Source organism: Scylla paramamosain, chromosome 33 (assembly GCF_035594125.1).
Source record: "Scylla paramamosain isolate STU-SP2022 chromosome 33, ASM3559412v1, whole genome shotgun sequence".
NCBI lineage: Eukaryota > Metazoa > Arthropoda > Malacostraca > Decapoda > Portunidae > Scylla > Scylla paramamosain.
In genome coordinates this window covers 11572368-11596992 of record NC_087183.1, presented here as the reverse complement: position 1 = coordinate 11596992, position 24625 = coordinate 11572368, and the positions used below count along the sequence as shown (strand labels likewise).

The 24625-nt window shown below is 39.4% G+C and overlaps 1 long non-coding RNA gene across 1 annotated transcript in view; it reads right to left on the bottom strand.

Moving 5' to 3' along the window:
• Positions 1 to 4772: 4772 nt before the first annotated feature.
• Positions 4773 to 24625, bottom strand: part of LOC135089704 (uncharacterized) — a 23646-nt gene continuing 3793 nt past the window's right edge. The window contains exons 2-3 of the long non-coding RNA XR_010261581.1: positions 10412 to 10472; positions 4773 to 5453 (exon numbers count right to left, since the gene is read on the bottom strand). This is a non-coding gene — a long non-coding RNA (uncharacterized LOC135089704). The remainder of the gene's footprint in view (positions 5454 to 10411; positions 10473 to 24625) is intronic.

The window sequence follows — 24625 nt, the reverse complement described above, 5'->3', positions numbered from 1 at the left end:
CAACAACACTTATCACAACTTCTCTCTGGAACCCAAACCTCCTTCCCTTCCCTACCTACTTCCATCTAAACACAGCTCTCTCTCTCTCTCTCTCTCTCTCTCTCTCTCTCTCTCTCTCTCTCTCTCTCTCTCTCTCTCTCTCTCTCTCTCTCTCTCCCCATCAGTAGCTCTTTCACGCCTTTCACTTCCTTTCTATACCTACGAACCTTTCCTACACATACAGACACACACACTCACACACACACGTCAACCTCGGAAACCACACATTTTTCTCCCTCTTTCTACCACCAACGCACGTCACTTCCTCATCTCCTTCGCCTGGGCCTCTTTCTTCCCTTCCCTTCCTTTTCCACTCGAGCCAGTCCCCTTCCCCTCTCACTCTACGCCTCTCACAAGAAACATGGCACCGTTGGCACCGCTCCCCCCGTCGCGCCGCTGGAAAAACCATCACCTAGCGAGGACAGAAGTGCCGTCACACCTCCGGTAAGTGGCACGGAGCGGAAGGGCGGCGGGGCGTCACGGAGCGAGGAAAAAGGAAGGAAAGAGAGGAGGGAAATCTCGCATCCCTCTCTGGAGTAGATACAAGAAGCTGCAGGATTTCAGGATTTGTGAGTAATCCTATTGGCAAAACCATACCCCCCTCCCAACTCCCCCTCCCACCCCTTCTGTGAGGATCTTTGTGTGTGTGTGTGTGTGTGTGTGTGTGTGTGTGTGTGTGTGTGTTCTCTCCTCGCTGCGTTTCGTGATGAGTTGCCTGTGATCTCTTTTTATCGTTGCTTACTTGACAAACACCAGGATTTGTCATGGTGATTCTCTCTCTCTCTCTCTCTCTCTCTCTCTCTCTCTCTCTCTCTCTCTCTCTCTCTCTCTCTCTCTCTCTCTCTCTCTCTCTCTCTCTCTGGTACATCTTCCCAAGCTTGTATCGCGACTAATTCTATCCAGCCCGACCATGTTACGTGTGTGTGTGTGTGTGTGTGTGTGTGTGTGTGTGTGTGTGTGTGTGTGTGGACCTGGCTCTCATTCTCCTACCACCGTTTTCTCTGGCTGTCTGTCGATGTGCTTAATTTAGTTCATGAATATTCTATCACTTGCTTTTTCGTTTTAACTTCAATTACGATTTCCCGCTATTCTTTTTTCTCCCTCTTGCTTTTTTTTTTCTTGTGCTTCATTCCCCCCTATTTTCTTTGCGTCCTGGCTATTCCTTCATCAGTTATGACATCCCACGCCATTCATCCCTCCCTCCTGGAATGACAAGAAGAATGAACTAAATTGGAAGAAAAAACGGAGGGTGGAATTAAAACAGACAAGCAGAGACGGAAAGACAGCCGGATATACATACAGACAGACAGATAGACAGAGAGAGACAGGCAGATGTTGAAAGAGGGAAGTTGAGAGTAAGAAAATCAGAGAGAGAGAGAGAGAGAGAGAGAGAGAGAGAGAGAGAGAGAGAGAGAGAGAGAGAGAGAGAGAATCTAGTTACCACAGTAGCTAACCACCTGCTTTCGTTTTTATCATTTCTTCGCTCATTTATTCTCTCCACCTTCTTTATTTATTTATTCTTAATCCTTGTTTCATCTTCCTTCTTGCTGTTTCTTGGATTACAACAATTCTCATCTCCTGAAGGGGCCACAGCAGAGAGAGAGAGAGAGAGAGAGAGAGAGAGAGAGAGAGAGAGAGAGAGAGAGAGAGAGGGAGGGAGTCCAGAGCAGTCAGTCGAAGGTCAATTTTAACCCCAGCCTCCTGCGTCCTCCGTTACCCTGAAGCGCTCAAGAGGAACAGCACATTTGCCTTCCTCCCTCACTCTCCCTCACTCTCCCTCGCTCTCCCTCACTCGCGCCCTTGATTGGATGGACGTGAGGGGGACGCTGTCGTTCTAGCCCCTGGAGAACCTAACTACTTGACTACCTGAGCCTAACTACTAAGGCTGCCTACATGGGACTGACTTTTCTTTTTTCTTTGCTTTGCTCTCTACCTCTTTCTTTCTCTCCTCTCACTTAGACTGGTTCGTTTGTTCATTGGTTCGCACTCTCCTTCCCACGGTGGCGGTTCAAGGGGAAAGAGGAAGGGAGTTGATGGTTGAGGTTAGTTGAGGCGGTAAGGAAGGGAGAGAGAGAGAGAGAAAGGTAGGTGGAGCGGGAGGGATGCTACATGAAATTGTGTAAGAAAGTAAGGGAGAGAGGAAGGACGTAATGGTGTAGCATAAGAGGAGAAACAAAGGGAGAAAGGATGGAAGGTGACGGAAGATAAAAGTAAGGAAAAGAGAGACGAAGGAAGAAAAATTGAGGATAACGAATAACAGAGTACGAGACAGGGAGAAGAAAGGTGATGGAATAAAGGAGAAAGAATGGGAGACAGAGGAGGGGAGAGAAAGAGGCAGTAGAAAAAAGGTAGTAATAACGAAGGGTATAAGAAGAGAAAGAGAGGAATGGAAGTAATGATATATAGTAAGGAGAAGAGGAACAGGGAGAAAAATGGAAGATGATAGATGAAAATAAGGAAAACAGAAACTAAGCAACAAAAATTAAGAATATCGCGTTACAGGAGTACAAGACACAGAGGGAGAAGAAGAATGATGATGAGTAAAGGAAAAAGAATGGAAGACGCAAGAAGGGAGGTGATGGCGGTAAGGGAGAGACAGGAACAAGGGTGGCGATGGTAGCGCGATGAGTGTACCTCCAACAGACTTATCCTCGGTCATTTTAGCAGGAATGGTGTGTAAGTGGAGAGGAAAAATAGTGAGTAAGGAGCACAATTAAGGTAATGGCGGGAGTGGTGGAGTGGAGTGCAAGAGCCGATAACCGGGTGGGCGTTCAGGGGAGAAATCGGAGAAACACACTGACAAAATTAACAGCGCGTAAACTCAGTAAGATGAAGATAACGAAGCGAAAAACAGAAAACACCCCAGCGGAACATTAGCGAGTGGGGGGAAAATGGCAGTAACAATTCTAAAAGTAAAACTGAGCAGAATTAGATGTAATTATAACCGGAGTAGCAATAAAAGCATAACAATAAAGCATAACAAATAAGTGGAAAAAAAACAGAAAACTCCGGAAAAGAACATTAGCGAGTGAAAAAAAAAAAAAAAAAGATAGATAAAAACGACAGATTCTTAAACTAAAACTAAGGAAAATAGATGTAATGATAATTATAGAGAGAGAAAAATTAGATATGAAAATAATGAAAGATAAAAATCAAGAAGTGAAAAAAAAATTTGAAAAGACCCAAACGAAACACTGGAGGATGCAATTAATGGCAGTAACAATTCTAAAACTAAGAGAAAAAACGCATAGTGATGAGAAGACTTGGACGTAAAAGTAATAAAACATAAGAAGGAAGTGAAAAACAAACAAAAAATTACTGGAACACAGGCGAGTGGAAGTAACGACAGTAAATGTTTTAGAAATAAAGAAAAAACGATGTATTGCTAAAAAGGAACAGAAGTCATATGTAGTTGTAATAAAGATGAGGCTAACGAAGGGAAAAACAGAAAACATGTGAACAGAAAATTGCCAAAAGGAAACAACAGCGATAACATTTCTAAAATTAAGCCTGAAGGATATGCAAGATAAAACGAGAGTAAATGCAAGAGAATGAAAAAAAAAATAGATAAAAAGAGATGGCAAGGGTAACAATAACAATAAAAAAGGATAAAAAAAATACGAAAAATTAACAGAAAGACAAAAGAAAATAAACCATAATAACGATTCCGAAAACAGTGTAGAATGAAAGTAAGAGAAATGAAAGTAGGCAAAATAAACACAGACAGAAGTATGTATCGCTAGTAAACATAACAATAAGCAACAAACAAAATCCAAATAGACGCTAACTCAGACGTTACGAAATCTGGAAGCGAAAATAAAGAGAAGAACATGAGAAGCACTAAAGAAAATGCAGTAATATCTGAAATTCTGCATTTGTATTTGAAAGCTGATGAGAAGAGCTCAGTTATGACGGCTGTCAAGTAAAGAAAACGGTACATGCAACTCGCTAATTACTGTGCGTGCATTAACACAGGTGAGGCGGAGCGTGTTGTCTCCTTTCATGCTGGTGTTTGGTGAAAGGTGAAGGCCATGCACCAAGGTAGATAATGTGAGTGACGCTCCCAGCCTGTTCCTTGCCTGCACTGATACAAGAGTTAGGTTGTATGTGTGTTTGGTTTGGTTTGGTTTGGTTTAATTAAGTGAGGTTAGATAAGGTTATGTTTTTATATGAAGCGAATCGAGTGAACCAAAATAAGAGTTTATGATGTGTGTGTGTGTGTGTGTGTGTGTGTGTGTGTGTGTGTTTGTGCACATAATTATCTATGTATCTGCAGTTGAAAATTTAAGGGGAGTCACTTAGGTCGACAAGGTGACGAGGCAACAAGACCCTAAAATGGACTTAATTACCTATCATTCTTGATGTAACACGTTCGCATTTAACTATCTAATTATCTACCAACGAATCTATTCATCCACCAGTCTGATCACACGACGCTTTATATACCCAGCCAGCAGCAGAGACACAAGTCCACACACACACGGCTCAGTGGACTGCCAGTGGGGCGTGACGAAGCCAGTGACGTGGTACAGCTTTGGGTGATCACGACGTTGGAAACACTGAAAACCTATCTATCAGCTCTGAAATCCCTTCCTGCCCCGCCCCGCCCTGCACTGTTCTTCCACTTACGATGTCAAATGTCCCTTCCCGCCTTTAGTTCTCGATTCGATCCAGTTCATTCTTAGTACTAATATGAAAAAGGGAGTGGATTATACGAGTAGACATTAAAGGTGTTATTTTATTGACAGGTGGATGATGTTAAAGGCGGTAAGGCTTAAGTGAGAAAGTATCATTCACCATCACACCTAAAAGCACCAGTCACAACATTAGGAGCAATAAGAATGCTAGCAACAATAACCTGAACCTGAAATCGAGTTCACATAGTCATTTTATTTACAGGTGAGTGATGTTAAAGATACTAGTGATGGTTAAGTGAGGAACTATCATTACAATTTACTAACACTACAAGTATATATAACCACGAAACAACACTAGCAATATTAAGAATAACAACAACACCCTCAACTTTAAATATAGTTCACAGTTACAATAATAAAAATAACAACAACACCCTCAACTTTAAATATAGTACTCAGAGTTACCTTATTTACAGGTGGACGATATTAAAGGTAAAAAAAATATTTATATGTAATAATGATGACCACTAGCAAGAACATGAACCTTAAACAGAGTACCCAACACCACCACCACCACCACCACCACCGTCAGCAGTCAGTCCTCGGCACCAGGTCACAAGAAACACTGCTCCTAACGCAGCACAAGAGCGCCAAGCAGATTCCTCCTTGATATGCAAAGTTACTGCTCGCAAAAAGAACGCGTGGCTTTGTCGACAGCGGCTCTTGAACCCCGCCATGCCCACCCCGTCCTGTCCCCTTTCCGCTCTCACAGTCCGACTTGGGGGAGGGATGGAAAGGAATATATTACTGGAGGAAGAGGAGGAGGAGGAGGAGGAGAAGGAAGAAGAGAAGAGAAAGAGGACCCTATGCATCTTTCACCAACTGGCTGCTTTTTTACTGATTCAAGGTCCTATATTACCAGGTTATTTACATATTATGAATAAATTACGTATTTCATAATAGTACTCAACATCCTATCTATACGTCTTTGTCTATCTACACATCCACCTATCTATCTACCTATCTATCTATTTATCTAGCTACACATCTGTCTATCTTTCTCTAACTACCGATCTATCTCTCTATATGTATCGATTTATCTATTCATCTACTGTCTGTGTGTTATCAGTCTATCTATCTGTCTACCTCTCCTTTATCTGTTTATCTATCTACTTGTCTATCTTTCTAACTATTCATCTATGTGTCTATCTGTGAGTACTGTCTTCACAAACACGGTGGTGGCATCTCTTTATCGTTAACCCTCGTTTTCTAGCTTCTCTACGAAGGCTGTTGGACTCTATTCTGTGTGTGTGTGTGTGTGTGTGTGTGTGTGTGTGTGTGTGTGTGTGTGTGTGTGTTCCCTTCCCTATGACATACGTGTGGTTATTTCTAAGCGACAATGAAATTCCTTTTATGTCGTGTGTGTGTGTGTGTGTGTGTGTGTGTGTGTGTGTGTGTGTGTGTGTGTGTGTGTGTGTGTGTGTGTGTGTGTGTGTGTTTCGTTTTTTTGTTCTTTTCCATTTTTCCTCTATTTTTTTTATCCTTTTATTTTATCTCATTTCATTTTTTTATCTGATCCTTTTTTTTTTTTCCAGAGCAATGCGTGAGTTTTCCTTTTTTCTAAATTGTTTTGTATCGCAAGTTTTTTGCATGTAAAAAAATATATATATTTATTCGTACAACGTCTGTTCCTATCTTCCTTCCTCCTAGCCTTCTTCTTCTTCTTCTTCTTCTTCTTCTTCTTCTTCTTCTTCTTCTTCTTCTTATGCTTCTTCTTCTTCTTATGCTTCTTCTTTCTCTTATGCTTCTTCTTCTTCTTATGCTTCTTCTTCTTCTTATGCTTCTTCTGCTTCTTCTGCTTCTTCTTCTGCTTCTTCTTCTGCTTCTGCTTCTTCTTCTGTTTCTTCTTCTTCTTCTGCTTCTTTGGTTCTTCTTCTTCTTCTCCTCCTCCTCCTCCTCCTCCTCCTCCTCCTCCTCCTCCTCCTCCTGCTCCTCCTGCTTCTCCTCCTCCCCCTCTTTTCCTGCTCTTACTCCTCTCTCCACTCCTCTTCCATTTCTATTCTTCCTGTTTCCTTCCTTCTCCTTATCCTCCTCATTATCATCCTTTCTTCCTTCTCTTCCTCCTTGACTGAATCCCTCTCCTTTTCTTTTCCTCCTGTTCCTAACCCTCCTCCTCCTCTTCCTCCTTCTCTCTCTCCTCCTCTACCTCCTCCTCAGGCAGCACGACTATCCCACTCCAAGCAAACCCTGGAGGAGTAAGCCTTGAAAAATGCAGTCAGGAGGAGGCGTGCAGCGTGCGGCGAGGAGGAGGAGGAGGAGGAGGAGGAGGAGGAGGAGGAGGAGGAGGAGAAATGAGTTCGTGACCTTTAACCTTCCTCGAGAGAGAGAGAGAGAGAGAGAGAGAGAGAGAGAGAGAGAGAGAGAGAGAGAGAGAGAGAGAGAGAGAGAGAGAGAGAGTCGTGTGATGTTTGCCGTGTGAAGTATACTATGTATGTATCTAGGGAAGGCGTTGTTTTGTAACACACACACACACACACACACACACACACACACACACACACAGGGACCAGAAAGAAAAAGATCTCCTGTAAAGAAAGAGAGAAAAATATACATTGAAAGTTTCTATGTGATTCCTATAGCCGGCAGTACAGTACCTTAGAGCACACACACACACACACACACACACACACACAAAGATACGAGAGAGAAACATAATCACTAACATTATTAACATTCCCAAGTAACCTTTCTGTAACATCTCAGTTAATCTCCTCTTCCCAGAATCTCTCGTTGACAGTATACATGCTTATTTCACTTCAGCACATTATATTATTCTCTCGCCCCTCCTGGAATAGAAAGAGGAACATAATGCATAATATACTACTAACAGCATTCTTTAGTAACCTTAGTAATACGTGAATCAACTTCGTGCGTCTGGATCTTCATGTGAGTTTATTCCTTTCTTCACTCCTTCCTTCCTTCATTCATTCCTTCCTCCAGTCTAGCGTGTGACGTGACACTTCCCAAAAATCTCCAGAAAAAGAGGAACGCACGTGTATTTTTTCTTTATTTTTTGTTAGTTTTTTTTTTTTTATAATGTTTCTTGGATTTTTAAGGTCTTGTAATCTTGTTTTAGTTTCCTTTTATTTATTTATTTATTTAATTTTATTATTATTATTTATTTATTTTTTTTTTTTTATTCTGGTGTCAAAAGTAACAATGTCCTCCAAGAACTGCAGGTGAAAGGAACATACGTATTATTAGTGTCATTTTGAAGTATCTTTCTTGTAATGTTTCATTTACTTTCACTATCCTTACTTATTTTCCATTTATTTATTTGTTTATTTATTTTATTTATTTATTTATTTATTCATTTATTGATGTATTTAATCTTTTTTTTTACTTTGGCGTCTGGCTTAACATCATTTCCTAAAACTACAACTAAAATAAATATCACTATTTTCTATTATTTCCAACAACATATTTCTATTTTTTTTTTTTTTTTTTTCATTTTATCACCTTACATAACACTATTTCAAATATTACTTCCAACCGTTTACTTCCATGTTTTTCATCTTAGCACCTTACATAACACCATTTCCTAAAGTCTCAAGAAAATAAGAATTAATTAAGAAAACAGCGTCAATCACGGTCACATGAAAGCGCTATCTCTCCTGCCTACAAAAATACGAGAGCCAAAGTAGAACTCCCGAATTCTCGACTTCTCAGACTCCAGATAAGCGCCATACTAAAGAGCCACTGAGACGTATGCCACAGAATAATATAGCTTTCGTAAACAGCAGTGCGTACAGGTAACACCAAAGCATTCCCCACCTGTGCAGCATCGAATAATGAAAGGGTACACGAAACAGAATCGAGATCAATCATATTCTAATTACGATATTACAAAATGTATCATCGGAAGGGAAATTAAATGTGAGAGAGAGAGAGAGAGAGAGAGAGAGAGAGAGAGAGAGAGAGAGAGAGAGAGAGAGAGAGAGAGAGAGAGAGAGAGAGAGAGAGAGAGTAATAAGGATGAAATTCTGGGAAGGCTGTTATTTTTTTAATTACTGAGTTCATTTATTTACTTAATTATCCATCTGTCTATCTCTTTTTATATATATGATAATTTCAAGTCTTTTTTTTTCTATTCATTAACCCTTTATTTCCCTTCCCTTCCCCTTATCGGCTTGGTATTAGTTTCATTATATATTCATTTTTCATTATTATTTTTATCATTGTTATTATTATTATTATTATTATTATTATTATTATTATTATTATTATTATTATTATCATCATCATTAGTATTATTGTCACTAATCTTGTTCGTATTATTCTCTCTCTCTCTCTCTCTCTCTCTCTCTCTCTCTCTCTCTCTCTCTCTCTCTCTCTCTCTCAGGAACTCCCATACTAATGCCTTCACATTTCTCTGCGTCATTTATCAGCCCACGTATCACTAGGGAATTCGATCCTCTAATGCTTATCTCTCTCTCTCTCTCTCTCTCTCTCTCTCTCTCTCTCTCTCTCTCTCTCTCTCTCTCTCTCTCTCTCTCTCTCTCTCTCTCTCTCTCACTTCTTTATTTAATCAAGCAATAATCCTTTGCATTTTCAGGCTCTTCCCCTCCTCATCATTTATTCTCTTACTTTATCCTTCCCTTGCTCATCTCCTCATTCATCCAACTAATAATCATTTACTCCCCCCTCTCCCCCTTCTATTCTTCCTCCTTCCTTCTCTTCTCTCTTAAAATTTCTCCATCTCTTCATCTGTTCTTCTCCATTCACTCGTTCCGTAACATCACCCTTCCTTCTCTCCCTCCCTCACTTACCTTCTTTTTTTCCATTCCTTCCCTTCTCTCCTAAAACTCCTCCATCTCTCTCTCAGCTCTTCTCTGTTCCATTCTTTCCCTCCTATATCCCCCTTTTTCCCCCTTCCCTCAGGCACCTCCCTTCCCTATTCCCCTCCTTCCTATTTCCTTCCTTTAATCCATTCTATCCGTCCCTCATTCATTATTTTCCTCCCATAACATCTTTCCCTTCCTTAGACACTTTCCTTTTCCATTTCCTTTCCTTCGTCTCTACCTTCCTCCCTCTTTCTTTCCCTGACTCATCCACCACTCTCATGCACCACCTCGGTCTGTTACTCATCTCACTCACGCACTAATTATGCAGTGGAGAGCCAAGACACCTGCAAAAATGTGGCACTTCATTTCCGCCAGGTGTTTCATATGCTCCCTCCCTCCACCTGCTTCTTCTTACATATGTGGTGCTTTCTTATTTTCTCTGGCTGTCTTTCTGTCTTTGTAGTGTGTGAGGAAGAGGAAGGGAAAGTTACTATGTAGTAGTTTGTTCAATGTGTAGATTGATTAAGTAGGGGAGTGAGTGGGTGAGTTAGAGAGAGAGAGAGAGAGAGAGAGAGAGAGAGAGAGAGAGAGAGAGAGAGAGAGAGAGAGAGAGAGAGAGAGAGAGAGAGAGAGAGAGAGGAAAACACACAAAAAAAACGAACGAACGAACAAAAATAAACACACTATTATAAACAGACAACCAGACAGAGACAAAACAGAAAAACAGACGCAAATAAATTATATCCCACAAGACTAGCAGACCTTTCAGTAAGAGGATATACACAATACAATATAAAAAACAAAGATGAAGGAAGCAGAACAGTAAAGCAAGATAAGTATTTTGCAGGTACTGGTTTTGTTATGGTTTCGTCTTCCAGCAAGGTGACTCACTATAGAGGTGAGCGCGTTCGTCGATCACCACCACCACCACCACCACCGTGCATCATTCGAACTGCAAAAAATACAGCAAGGTAATGAGGTGTGTGTATTCTCTTAGCAATATCCTTTTACTTCCCCACGACAAACTGATATGCAATAATAATAATAATAATAGTAATAATAATAATAATAATAATAATAATAATAATAATAATAATAATAATAATAATAATAATCAATGAGGAAGAGGAGAACCAGAAGATATTGATATAGTGACACTGATATTTTTTTTGCCTCTTCTACATTACAATATCATGTCAAAGAAACAATCGATATATCAAGGCCATGTCCCTCGAGTTGAGGCTCCTACAGGGACTTAAGACCTATACTAAGTGTAGATTTAGTAGTCGTTGAGAGTTCAGTACATGAAGTCAATATGAAATATACACTATATAACAAACCATAAGGAGTATACATTAATACAGCCAGGAAAACATACTGTAATCCTACACAAATTAAACAAAAAACCCTGCACCTGTAAATCTCAGGCCAGTATGTACGAGGCTATCACAGTAAATACATTGATAAGGAGAACTACACCCTCAAAAAGAAGAAAAAAAACGCCACGGTGTAAAATACTATGTGTGGTGCGGTATATTGGGATTTTAAGGTCATTTGCTCCTCGAGTGTTACGATTATGTGCTTTGAATTGGAAATGGTTGCTCTGGTATATGTTTATGGAACTGTATGAAAAAAGAAAAGAGACCAGTTTCCATATTGATAATATCACTAAGTTTTAACAAACGATGATCTCTGAAAAGAGGATGCGAGTGTTCGTATTTATCATGAGGGAACATGGTCCTGTTGATAATTTGTGCGTTCTTCTAACTCCTTTATCAAGCTGGAACTCTTCTGCAAGTTTTCATCGAGCTTTCTGATTATTTCCTCATGCTCCTCCTTCTCCCTTTCGTGTTGTTTCGTCTGGTGTTTCAAATCCTCTACTTCCTTTGGTGTGAATTCCAGACTTCTCGTCAGCTTGTTGACAGTAGTTTGGATTGCTTGCAGTTTGTTGTTTATCTTGTTCAGAAACAGTTCCAACGAACTTTTACTTGCCTGGTCTTGAGAGGCTAAGACAGTCTTTAACACTGTAATATCCATTATCAGGCCAGGCCTTCAAATGCTAGTCAGGACAAACAAGAAAGGAAGAAGAACAAGAACAACAGGAACAAGAACAAGAACAAGAACAAGAAAAAAATGAAGAAAAGAAACAACAACAACAACAACAACAACAACACAGCGTTCATGTCCGCATACGAGTTTATATTGTAGGCCTGAAGGTATGTAAGCTCGTGTGTGTGTGTGTGTGTGTGTGTGTGTGTGTGTGTGTGTGTGTGTGTGTGTGTGTGTGTGTGCGCGAGTGCGTTTATTAGTTGTTGTTGTTGCAGTAATTTGTGTGTTCGTGTTACTTGTGCTGGGTGAAGGCCTGCTGTCTGGAAGGACGTTCATTAGATGCCTAGTGGAGAGGGGGGAGGGGTGGCCGGTAGTGGTGCTGATGGTAGTGGTGCCTGTAGAAGTAGAAGCAGTAGTAGTAGTAGCAGTAGTACATACTACACGATCATTACCATGCATAACCAATCCTAACCTAACCTACATCTAACCTAACCTAACCTAACCTAACCTACATCTAACCTAACCTAACCGAATGGAGAGCATAACCAATCCTAACCTCACCTACATCTAACCATAACCTAGCCGAACCTAACCTAACCTAACCTAACTTAGCCTAACCTAACCTAACATAACTTAACTTAGCCTAACCTAACCTAACATAACTTAGCCTAACCTAACCTAACCATGACCTTACCTAGTCTAATGAAGCTAACCCAAATGAAAAGAGGACAGCAACAGACTAATAGTAAGATCCAGAGTCACAAGGCAGCACCCAGCTATTCCACGCCACTCGCCCTCATCCCTCACGACTCACGCACACCTATTTAGTCTTGCTGCAAACGCACATCCCACTTTAAAACCTGTGTGACTTTGCCTATATTTATCTGTGTGTGTGTGTGTGTGTGTGTGTGTGTGTGTGTTTTGTGTGGGTGGGTGTGTAGGGAACGATAGGTAATATGTATTTATAACTTCATAACTAAAAACCAGATTCACTGTCCTATTTTTTTATATCGCGTACCTGTAAACGGTTACACGTGAGACAATTATGCTCAGTTGACACAGCGTAGGTGGATGTGGAGTGTGGATAGAAGGGGAGGTGGATGTGGATATTACCTACCATTAGCTATATTCACTGGCTTGTTAAGAGATTCATTTCTGACTCTACCTGAAAGTTAATTATGATTTAATTCACCATAAAAAATAAAAACGATGTGTTCATTGGATTAGGAGTCTATGATCATATTACTGAATTACTTCACCCATTGGCTCAATCTTTTTGTGAAAACCAGAGACGACGTAAAATGGTATTCCGATTGCTGATATGTGAATTAGAGTTTTGTGGGTGAAAAGTATATCTGTAAAGGTCGTGGTGTTTTGTTGTATTAGAGTTATACGGGAAAAAAGTATGTTTATGAAGGTCGTGGTGTTTAGGTGTCTGGTTCTCGCTTAGCTAAGTGTTGGGTGGTGGTTGTGATGATGAACCTTTTGATCTTTCTTTCGGCACCTCAGTGGGTCTTTTTCTCGCTCTTCTTGTTGCCCTTCCCCAGTGCCCCCTTACATTAAAAGTTAATCAAATAATAAAATAAGATAAAAGATAAAATCAACCTTATTGTGGAAGCTTCGTGTGTACCAAACCCCAACCCCCCGCCAACTTGTTTTAAAAATCCTTTCTGTTTATTTTGGAAGTTATTTATCTCTGAGGCAGCGGCGGCAAAGAGGACCGTGGGTGTTAGTTTTAAATTTATAGTTTCATTATTATTCTTTTATTTGGTACTTTAAATACGAGTGTACGAATATTAGTTATTGCTTCCTGTTGCCTCTGTTTTGCTGGTGTTAGGTTCCCTTCCATTTTATTAATTTATTAATTTATTTATTTATTTACTTATTTATTTATTCATTAAATTTTTTATCATTTTTTATCCATTTCATATTTTATGTTTGGTTTATCTTAGCGTTATTTTTAGTTGATAACTCGTCCTGTCCTTCGTACGAACGACCAGACTCTTGGTTCTCCAAAGCATTTACTGTGCTAGTCTGGCTGCTGCAGGGCCTCCTCGCGTGGGTGGACGCAGTAAGGAAGGAAGAGGGAGAGGAAGGGAAGAAATGGAGAGAAAGAAAAATTAAAGAATAGAAAAAAAGAAGAAAGAAGGTAGGAATGTCTTCTGGGTGAAGAACTTATTGAAATTATTTTCAAGGTGAATGAAGTGAATGAATGGGGAAGAGAAACGCTTTTTTTTTTTTTTTTATTAAGAATTGCGAGAGGTAAAGGTAGATGGATTTGTGCCAAGTAAGTGAAGGCCAATTTACAGGGGAGGGTGTATACCTGAGGCGACGAAGGAACCTGTACGGACTGCAGCCACGCACGACACGAGGATATTAAGGTAAGACGAAAAAAAAGAATCCAGGTGGCTGCCTTGGAAAATGAAAAGCTACAAATGATGCAAAATATGCGACTTTAAAACGTGTTGTGCTAATACTGGACAAAAATAGGAAGTAAAAGAAAGTCACGTAAATGTGCATACAATTTTCTGACATACAAAGGAGGTTGACTAACGGCAAAAACTTTAACAAAAAAATAAGAAACGTTCAATTACCGCTTCCAAGAAAGTGACATAATAAAATGGATTCCAGTTAGGTCGTCCAAGGGTGACGCAAGAAACATTCTCAGAATCAGTAATCAGAAGTAATGGATTCAAGCTTGAAAAATTTTGGTTCAAGAAAGAGATAGGAAGGAACTGGTTTTCAAATAGGGTGGTAGATGAATGGAATGGACTCAGAAATCACGTTGTTAGTGCTGAGCCATTAAGGAGCCATAAAAGGAGATCAGACAATTTTATGGATTGTGTAGGCGATTATTTACAAATGGTCTATAGTAAATTATTTAAGTTATTTAAAAGAGCAATTAATGTTTACCTGGTAGTAATGGCTGACGTCTCGTGGTTGTTCCTTACATCTAAGAACCCAAACAAACCAACTTTTTAAGGATCCTCAAAATTAACCTGGAAACCGTGGTGAAATATTGTTCTCCTAGATATTTCCAGAACTCGTAGGTCTATCTAAGTACTGAGCTGCAGGTTTCGTAGGTAGTGGTGGTGGTGAGGAACGGTCCAGCTGGAGGGTTGCTGGTCATGGACCGTTGTTCACACTACGTGTTTCATCTTGATATTTATTTACACTATGTACAGTAAATAGTGTAGATCCAACTCCCATTAGAGGAAGAAGGTATTAGCTGGGAAAATTAGTCAGAATAATTATTCTATCCTCATTAATAAACGTATCTGAACTAAAAACTTGTTGGTATACGTACATAAATCACACAAATCTAAAATTACCGTAACAACCACAACCCCGAACAGCTAAAGAAACTGTCTGTTAGGAGGTAATTACCAAATTTCCAAGAGATTGGGATGAGAGGTGCAAATAAGTAGGTATATTTCATAAAGGGAGTGTCACGTGTAGGCCTGATGGCTCCTTACACCTTCCCTTATTTTCTTATGTTCTTATGTTCTTAATTTGTTATTATGCAACAGACAGTAAGGAAGAAGGGAGAGGCAGGAGAGTAAAATCCCTCTTATCCGGCATCAACGGGACCGCCGATATGCCGGATACCAGAAGTTGCCGGATACTTGAATAGAAGTGAAATTATATCCACAATCACCACCCTACACTCACGCATCTTACCATAACAAAGATCAGCTGGTCTTAATCAGCAGCTGATCTGATCAGCTGCTTAAGTGTAAGCACAACACGCTTCCTCTTTTCTACAACTTTAGGCATGATGAAGGCGTCAGGCGATAAACAGTGCACACGCGGGACTGAGTCACTGAATAAACACAGTGCAGTGGACCACGGGTGGCGCGAAGCAGTGCGCTCTGGTGGCGAGGGGACAAAGTATGCCTCGCGCAGGAATTTTAATCGATTTTATGAGTACACATTGATTTTTTATTGATTTAAGGGCTCGGGGAAAAATGTGCCGGATACTTGAAGCTGCCGGATACTCGAATGCCGGATGAGAGGGATTTTACTGTAGTTATGATAAGTAGGTCTTCCAGACATTGTGGAAGAAAGACAAGTGACAATTTACTATCCTGCAAGATTTCTATAGGAAGCTTGAAGGAGAAAAGTGAAAAGATGTGACAGGGAGCAAGGAAAGTATGAGAACAGGCGATACTTCTTTTTTATGTAGCAACAAGACCGGCGCATGACAAAATAAATAAATAAATAAATAAATAAATAATAAGATAAAATAAAATACACAAATAAATGAATGAATAAATAAAATAATAAATAAATAGGTAAAGACCAGCTCACAATGACTCTCCCAAAGACAAATAGGAGAATACTGCTTTATTGCCCCATAACTTGTACCACAGCGTACCTCCTTCACCCACACCCTCCCTGAACTGTCTTGATCCTGTGTCTACTCGCCTCTCCCTGTAATAAGATGGATGGCGTGAAGTCGTAGTTTAAATGGATTGCCGACAAAACTCTGTGTACAAAGGGATGTGTTTGTTTCTCGCAAGTCTTTGTAGCATCAGTACGTCCATAGATTTTCACGGCGCAGGGGATACGAGGACGCGACTCAAAGAGAATTAATTGATTACTCCTTAGCAAACACGAGGTTAAAGAGGAGAGCGCCGGAGGGAAAAGTACCTATCAGTGTCTGAGGAAAGCTGCATCAGAACATCTCGGGAATTAAACTCGGCTACACTTTGAATGTGTTCTTTATTTATCAATCTATTTATTTTTTTTCTAAGGGAAGGGACAGGAAAAAAAAACTGTTTTCTTTTCCTTTTCTTTTTTTCCTTTTGCCAACCTCCTCCACGCAAGAAAAAAAAATTCAAAGGACCTAAGACATTCAAGATAAATGAAGGGTAAATACAAGTTACAGGATGAGTGAAGACTGTTAAAGATGATAAAAGATCCGTTGACTATGCCAGATATGAGACTATCAAAAGTACCTTACCAGTTCAAAACCACCAAATTACGGACAGATGTAAGTTGCAAGATGTCTGAGGACGAGTCGTGATGATATAAGATTATTTATGATATATGCAAACTTTTCTTAGATCGTTAGTCGCATGATCACAATCAAACCAGTAACTAAAGAGTAATTATTGAGTTAGAACCACCAGATAATGTAAATGATAATACGTAATAGACACAGGAAGTACACAAGAAAATTCAAGAAAGGAGTAATAAAGTACAGTAAATGAAAAAAAAACGTAAAAGTAAAAAAAATAGATGGACGTAAACATTACCCGACAAAATAAAATAGCCACTAGTTTTCAAGCGATTAAACAGTTAATTAAACAGTTACCTTGGCTAGGCGGCAAAGACCAATTAAATCAAAGAAAAGGAGTGAAGAGCAAAAAGGCGAGGGAGCGGGACATGTTTTGATTAAAGTGACGAGAGAAAAAAATTGCACCTGTTTTTCTAATGAGTAAGGGGGAACAAAAAGACCCTTAAAACCAAAAATAGGAAAAGGAGCAGTAGGAGCAAAAATAAAGCATAAAAACAAGAAGAAAACGAGGGAAAGAAAGAAGAATAACACGAACAAGAATTAGGAGTAGAAAGAGGAGCAAGACGAAGGAGGGAAGAGACGTAGGATAAAAATAAATTAGAAAAACAAAGGAAGGAGGGAGCGAAGAGCAGCAGGAGCAGAGATGAAGGAAAGAAAGGAGAGAACAACGCCTGACATCCCTTTTATCTCAGGTGACGGGAGGGGCAGCGGCAGGTAAGGGAAGGGAGAGGGAAAGGCGATCCCATGTGAATGAAAGTTACGTATGGATCAGTGTGTCTCCAGGGTGACTCGCCGGCGGCATGTCTTTACCTGCAATGTGCTAAGGGGACGGAGGGACGAAGGGGACAAAGGAGCGAAGGGGGAGAAGGTGCGAAGACGACGAAGGGGATGAAGGGGTAAAGGAGACGAAGGGGGCGAAAAGAACGAAGGGAAGAAGACGATGAAGGAGCGATGGGAACGAAGGGGCGAAGATGAAGGGGAAGGACGGACGCTTCGCCCCTTCGTCAGTATAGTAGTAGTAGTAGTAGTAGTAGTAATTGTTGTTGTTGGTGTTGAAGAAAAACTTATTGGAAAAAGTATCCTCTTATTACGAAGCGCAGAAATTAATAAGCTTTTTTTTTTCCTTTCAATAATGTAATACATCTTTTGATTGAATTACATGACTGCTATATACTACGTACTCTTGCTATGTGTGTGTGTGTGTGTGTGTGTGTGTGTGTGTGTGTGTGTGTGTGTTCGCGTCACCCTTTCTAGCACTGTTTAGCTAACGTGTTTACTTGTCCCTCCTCCTCTTCCTTCCCCTCCTCTTCCTCCTCCTCCTTCCCCTCCTCCTCCTCCTCCTCCTCCTCCTCCTCCTCCTCCTCCTCCTCCTCCTCCTCCTCTTCCAACCATCTCCCTTCCTTCTTCCACCTTCATGCCACCACCCTCACTCTCCACCTCTCCCTCCCCAATCCTCCCCTGTACCCTCCCCCTTAACTCCACCAGCCAGCAGGAGAGACACGCTTTTAAGAACTTAAGGAACCAAGAAAATGCTAAATGAAGGTAGTATACATTGAGGCTAAGAAAGGATGGCGCTGCATGCATGTGTGTGTGTGTGTGTGTGTGTGTGTGTGTGTGTGTGTGTGTGTGTGTGTGTGTGTGTGTGTGCGTGCGTGTGTGTGTGTCCGGTGACCTAAATTCGAGCCTAATTCCACGGTCACGTAATGATAATTTGAATGCACAGGAGTGTGAGCGTTTAAAAGCCTTGTACCTTCGTGTTGGGGTCGTGATGGAGGGAAAACGGCGGTGTGCTGCGGCGGCCGCGAATACGTAAAGGGGAATATAATGCTCCAAACTAATTCCGCCCTGTGGCTAAGTGGAGCAAGTAAATTAATAGATAAATAAAGAGAAAGAAAGAGATACATACAGGAGAAAACAATGCTCGGAATTGTGCAATGTTTGTGTTTAAGTGGAGGAAATGAAAGTTCTGCACTGTTTTTGGTTAAGTCAAGGAAATCAGTTAATGAATAAATAAATAATGCTACAGGGTCGGCATTTCTTGTGGTTAAGTGAAGGAAATGAATAAAGGAATAAATGAATCATAATGCAAGTTCTGCACTGTTTGCGGTTAAATAGAATAAATGAATTCACGAGTAAGTAAATATATAAATAATGGTTGAAGTTCAAGTGGTTAAGTGGAGGTTAATATTTAAATATATGAATGAATAAACAGATACCAGTAACTAGATAAATAAATAATGAGCAAATATAAAACAAAACTATAGTAAGAGAAAGTTACTATAAATAACTGCAAAAATAGATAAATAGACGAAGCAATAAAAAGAAATTATAAGTAAACTGATAAGTAAAAACAAAACACAAACTAACAAAAAAAAGGAGAATATTATAAATATTTCCATGGAAAGATAATTGCATAATAAACACACTAATACTTTAGTTCTGCGAATATAATATATATATATATATATATATATATATATATATATATATATATATATATATATATATATATATATATATATATATATATATATATATATATATATATATATATATATATATATATATATATATATATATATATATATATAATTATTATTGGCTTCAGATGATATTTGCTGTTATCTGTGTTTATATGTCTTTTATATTTTTAAATAAAAAAGTAACACAGAATTGGAACCGATTAAAAATAAAGCACATCAAATAAATATGAATAATAATACACAGGACACGTGGCACAGATAATGAATGGGAAAATTCAGGAGGCGGGAGAGGCCTGGCATGTGATTAATGTTTTTTGAATATCGGGTTCGTATAATTATTGGCTAAATAATTACGCTCAATAGGGTCACGTGAGGCCAGCGGTAGGGTTAAGGATAGCCTGCCGGGATGGATAAATGAGTGGATGCATGAATGGATGAGTAAAAGGATGGAGGGGTGAGTGGATGGAAGAATGGATGCGATGGATGGATAGGCAGTTAGTTAGGTAGGTAAGCAGATAAGTATACAGGTTGATAGATGGATAAGTGGATACATGGATGGATAAATGGATAAATAGGTAGAGAGATAGATAGATAGATAGATATACAAATAGATAGATAGATAGATAGATAGATAGAGTAATAGATAGATAGGTAGGTAGATAGATAAACAAATAAATATGAAGTTAGTTAGGTAGGTACATAGATAGATAGAATGACTAATTGAGTGATTAATTAAGTGAATAGAAACAAAACAAGTAATTAAAAAGACAATGAGATGGTAGACAAATAAACAGGCATGTGTATTCATCCACAGGCAGATAAAGCGAGAAAAAGAAGATAAATACGCAAATAGATAGATAGATAGATAGATAGATGCCAAGAGATAGATAGTCACGTGGATACAAATACAGGTAAATATAGAAACGTAGACAGAAATATACAATTATGTACTAGATAAATAAAACAGATAAACAAAATATCAAGTTCTGTTCATTTGTCATCACCTCCTTCACCTTTACAACCACAACCACTGCACCACCACCACCACCACTACCACTACCACCACCACCACTACCACCACCATCACCACCACCTCCAACACTATTTGGTACCATCATGAAGACCATTACTGTCAGTAGCACCATTTATCAATACTACCACCACCATTACCACTGCTACCACCGCTATCACCACCACCACAACCACCGCAACTACCAACCATCCACTTGGGAAAGGGTACTGCAGCTTTACGAGAGAGAGAGAGAGAGAGAGAGAGAGAGAGAGAGAGAGAGAGAGAGAGAGAGAGAGAGAGAGAGAGAGAGAGAGAGAGAGAGAATTTTAAAGAAATAACACCAAAAGTACGCATGTTCTCCTTTAATTTCTACAATATGAAAACAAATATAGCTTCAGTAGTAGTAGTAGTAGTAGTAGTAATAATAATAATAATAATAATAATAATAATAATAATAATAATAATAATAATAATAATAACACTAGCTCGTACACTCTTAATTTTTCCTTGTTATTTTTTGTTTCGTGCGCTAATGATAATTGTCAAAGATATATCACAAGAACAGAGCCTAATGACCCGCCGCTGCCTGCCTTATATAATCGACAATTAACTGTTTTTATACAGTGTCATATTGCTTTTTTGCTTCTTTTTTTATTTTTTTATTCCCTTACGCCAACAAAATAAACAAGTGATCAGTTTTCTTTTTCATAATTTTTTCACCTTTTTTTTTTTACAATAATCACGGTTTTGTTTATACTTTTCTGCTCGTTTCTTTTCGGTACAGTTGGACACTTTTTATTGATTTATTTTTTTGTGGCCCGTAGACTTTTTTTCTTATCAATGATGTAAATCTGTTAATTCGTCACAAGCATTTTATTGTGATGGTAATGCGACCTACTTACATGCATATATACATACATACATACATACATACATACATACATACATACATACATACTCGTACATACATACACATACATAGGTAAGTACATGCATGCAAAGAGACAGATAGATAATAAATAGATAGACAGATAGATAGACTGGATAGATAGATAGATATATAGATAGATAGGCAGACAGACAGACAGGCAGACAGACAGACAGACAGACAGACAGACAGACAGACAGACAGACAGACAGATAAATAGACAGATAGATAGATAAATAGATGTTGATAAATAGATACACAGCGATAAACAGATAGATAGATAGATAGATAGATATAAACAGATAGATAGAAAAATAGATAGAAAAATAAAAAGACAGATAAACAGACAGCGAACCAGGGTAAACAAATACAAACGAGGTATATGCCTGTATAACTTAATCAAGCGATAAATAGATGAACTAACCAGCCGATCATTTGACTAATTAATGCATTTACCTGTATGAGGAGAGAGAGAGAGAGAGAGAGAGAGAGAGAATTATGATTAGTATATAAAACGTCAATTGAATCCTTATGAACAGGTAACACAAGAGCCTAAGTTCAGTCTGCCCAGTAACGTGTTGGGGAAGAGGAGGGAACACGATGGATTGGGTTAGGTTAGGTTAGGTTAGGTTAAATTAGGTTGGGTTAGGTTTAGGTTAAGCTGGGTGTTAGGCAGTGTTGGGGTTTAGACTGGGGTGGAATGGGGTGTGATGGGACTTAAATTGAGAAGTGTTGGGGTGTGGTGTTGGAAGATGGGTTGGAGAGAAGAGTGGAAGAAGAAAAGGGTGTGATGAGGAGTGCTGAATTACTGGATGGGTAGTCGGTTATGGTGGAGTGGAGTGAGGTGGGGAATACTGGAATAGAGTGAAAAGTTAAATTTGGGTGGGGTGAAGTGGAATGGGAAGGGATGGGGATGAGTGGGGAGCAAAGTTGTGGTGGAGTGGGGTGAAGTTAAAAGTAAAGGGGGTGAGTGGGGAGCTAATTTGAGATGGGGAAGGATGGGTGGTGGTTGTAGGGTGACCGTGGAACAAGTTAAACGTGGGGAAGGCTGGGGTGGGGAGTGCTGGGGGCTGGGAAGGGGAGGCAAAAAGGATCGATGCCATTCCATCAGTTTCATTTCAAATTCAATATTGGTAAAAATTTATAGATTTCAAATCCACTAAATTACAAAACATCAATTGCAATTCAGTTCTCATCACCTGCTCTTCACTCCTGGTTCACTTCGTTCCATTTATTAAACACACAAATCAGGTGCTAATGTGCTTTACGAGCTGTTTACTTCCGGTACGATTAACGCTTTCAGATTTACGTAACAAGCTCGGAGTATTGTGGAAATATATTAAGTTTATTAAAGTACAGGAAGACCCTCACGCAGAAATGTAAAGTAAAGAAACAAAAGCATAAAATATAAATTAGTGTGATGACAACTCATTCACTAAACCTTAAGTGCAAGTCTTCTTTTCATTTCCACACACTCAGCCATCCACGCACCCACCCATTCCACCACCCACTAAACCATCAACTCTGCTATCGACTTGGACAGCCACTTACCCAGTCACTCAGCCAGACACTCAGCCACCCATGCCAGTCAGTACATGTTACATCCTTTAAGTGGGTACATGGATATGATAACGTGCTAATGCATTTATGATCCAGCAGCAGTGTACTTCATAATAATACCGGATGGAAAGTCAAGGAAGGATTAAATAAAACATATCAATATTCTATTAAAATGCTACACTATTCTATTAAAATGCTACACTGAGTTACAGAAACACGAAAAAGGTAAAGATTAGTCCACTACTGAAAAATTCAATTAATATTCTTACAACTAATGGAAAGAACTAAACTCCCTGTAATATTGGCCATGTATTACATGTCCTGGAAACGACCACGTATCTTGCTCTCAGTTAACACACGAGGACTGGACAAAACAAGCACTGGTACTGGATAAGAGCAGCTGCATTGTGTGGAAATTAGCAGGTTAGATCTTTATGAACAATACTAATCTCCTGCAAACAGTTTCTCTTGTTACTTCGAGACAGAAAAGAGATTAACTGCTTGACTGATAGACTGATTAAGTGATTGAGCAAATGGTTGATTAATTGACCGGTTGATTAACTGATGACTGACTCACTGACTTATTAATTGATCGAGTAATTTCACTGACTGTTTAAATAATTGAATAACTAACTGACTGACTGACTAACTGATTGACTAAGTAACTGACTGGCTGACTCACTCACTCACTCACTCACTCACTGATCCTCAAATGTTTCTATTTATAGTTAGAACAGAACAAATGTGTTGAATTGTAGCTGAAGAGTTAGTGCAAATTATCTTTAACACCTTGAACATCGCGAAATATTCTCCGAAAGTAAATTAAATCCTCTATTGACGTGCCCAGTGCAATGGAACTGATGTCGTGGTGCTGGAAGAGTTAACTACCACTACAGATAGAGAGGGATGGTTATTATCAACTAGACATAAAATATAATAATGTTCATCCGGCATAACATTCATTACTGCCGGTTCATTCAATTAGTTCCAACTCAATATATTTCATTTAAAAACACGTACTTTCTCGTCAACTTCAATTCAGTTCCAGTTCACCTATTCCACTAATCAATTACATATCATTTCCCATCCAATTCATATCTGTCCCCTCCTCCCCAACGCCCATCCTGTTTGTTGGTGGGGATTTAATTAAAGGCACGGGTGTTAAGTACGTGGTAGTAGTGGTAGTAGTAGTAGTAGTAGTAGTAGTAGTAGTAGTAGTAGTAGTAGTAGTAGTGGTGGTGGTGGTGGTTATTGTTGTTGTTGTTGTTGTTGTTATTGTTGTTATTGTTGTAAAAGTACCATACCACCACCATCACCATCATTACAAGTATTACTACTCTCACTATTTGTACAAAAACATAACAGCAAACTTGCCCGGAGAGAGAGAGAGAGAGAGAGAGAGAGTCGGATATGGGGTAGAGGAAGTAAAGCTCTATGACAGCAATCTGTTCAAGCCTTCCTACTGACGATAAAAAATGAGATGTGGATTGAATTAGAGCGTGTCATTTTGCCGCAAACAGATGGATGATGATAAATGACGTGGGCGTGTGTCAAGTGAACTATCCACTGAAAGTCACTCGCCACTTTAGCTGTATCTGAAAATCTTATTGGCGATGTGACGGTGAAATACTTCGATTTAAAAGATACACGAATATCAACCATATAAAAAATAAATAAATAAACAGATAAACAAAACCATATCTAACTCAACATCAATAACTCCTAACAACCACGATACACCTAATTATCCGTTAGGTGAGAGGACAAGACACATGTGGGCACTGTTTTCAAGGCAGGTGCAAGTGTCGCCTCGTCGCGGGTACGCTACACACACACCCGCCTTGGGGCAACATGTTCCAGCTTCTCCCAGACTTCCCATATTACACGACCAATTAGTTCAACCAAATAACTTTCCCTTTGATGACGGAGCGCTGAGATAAGAAAGACGGAGCCAACCGTTCATGTATGTGTGTACACTGCGCTCATTAAGTCCTGACTGGCTGGAAATTATTGATAGATAGATAAATAGATACGTAAATAGATGTTTGGA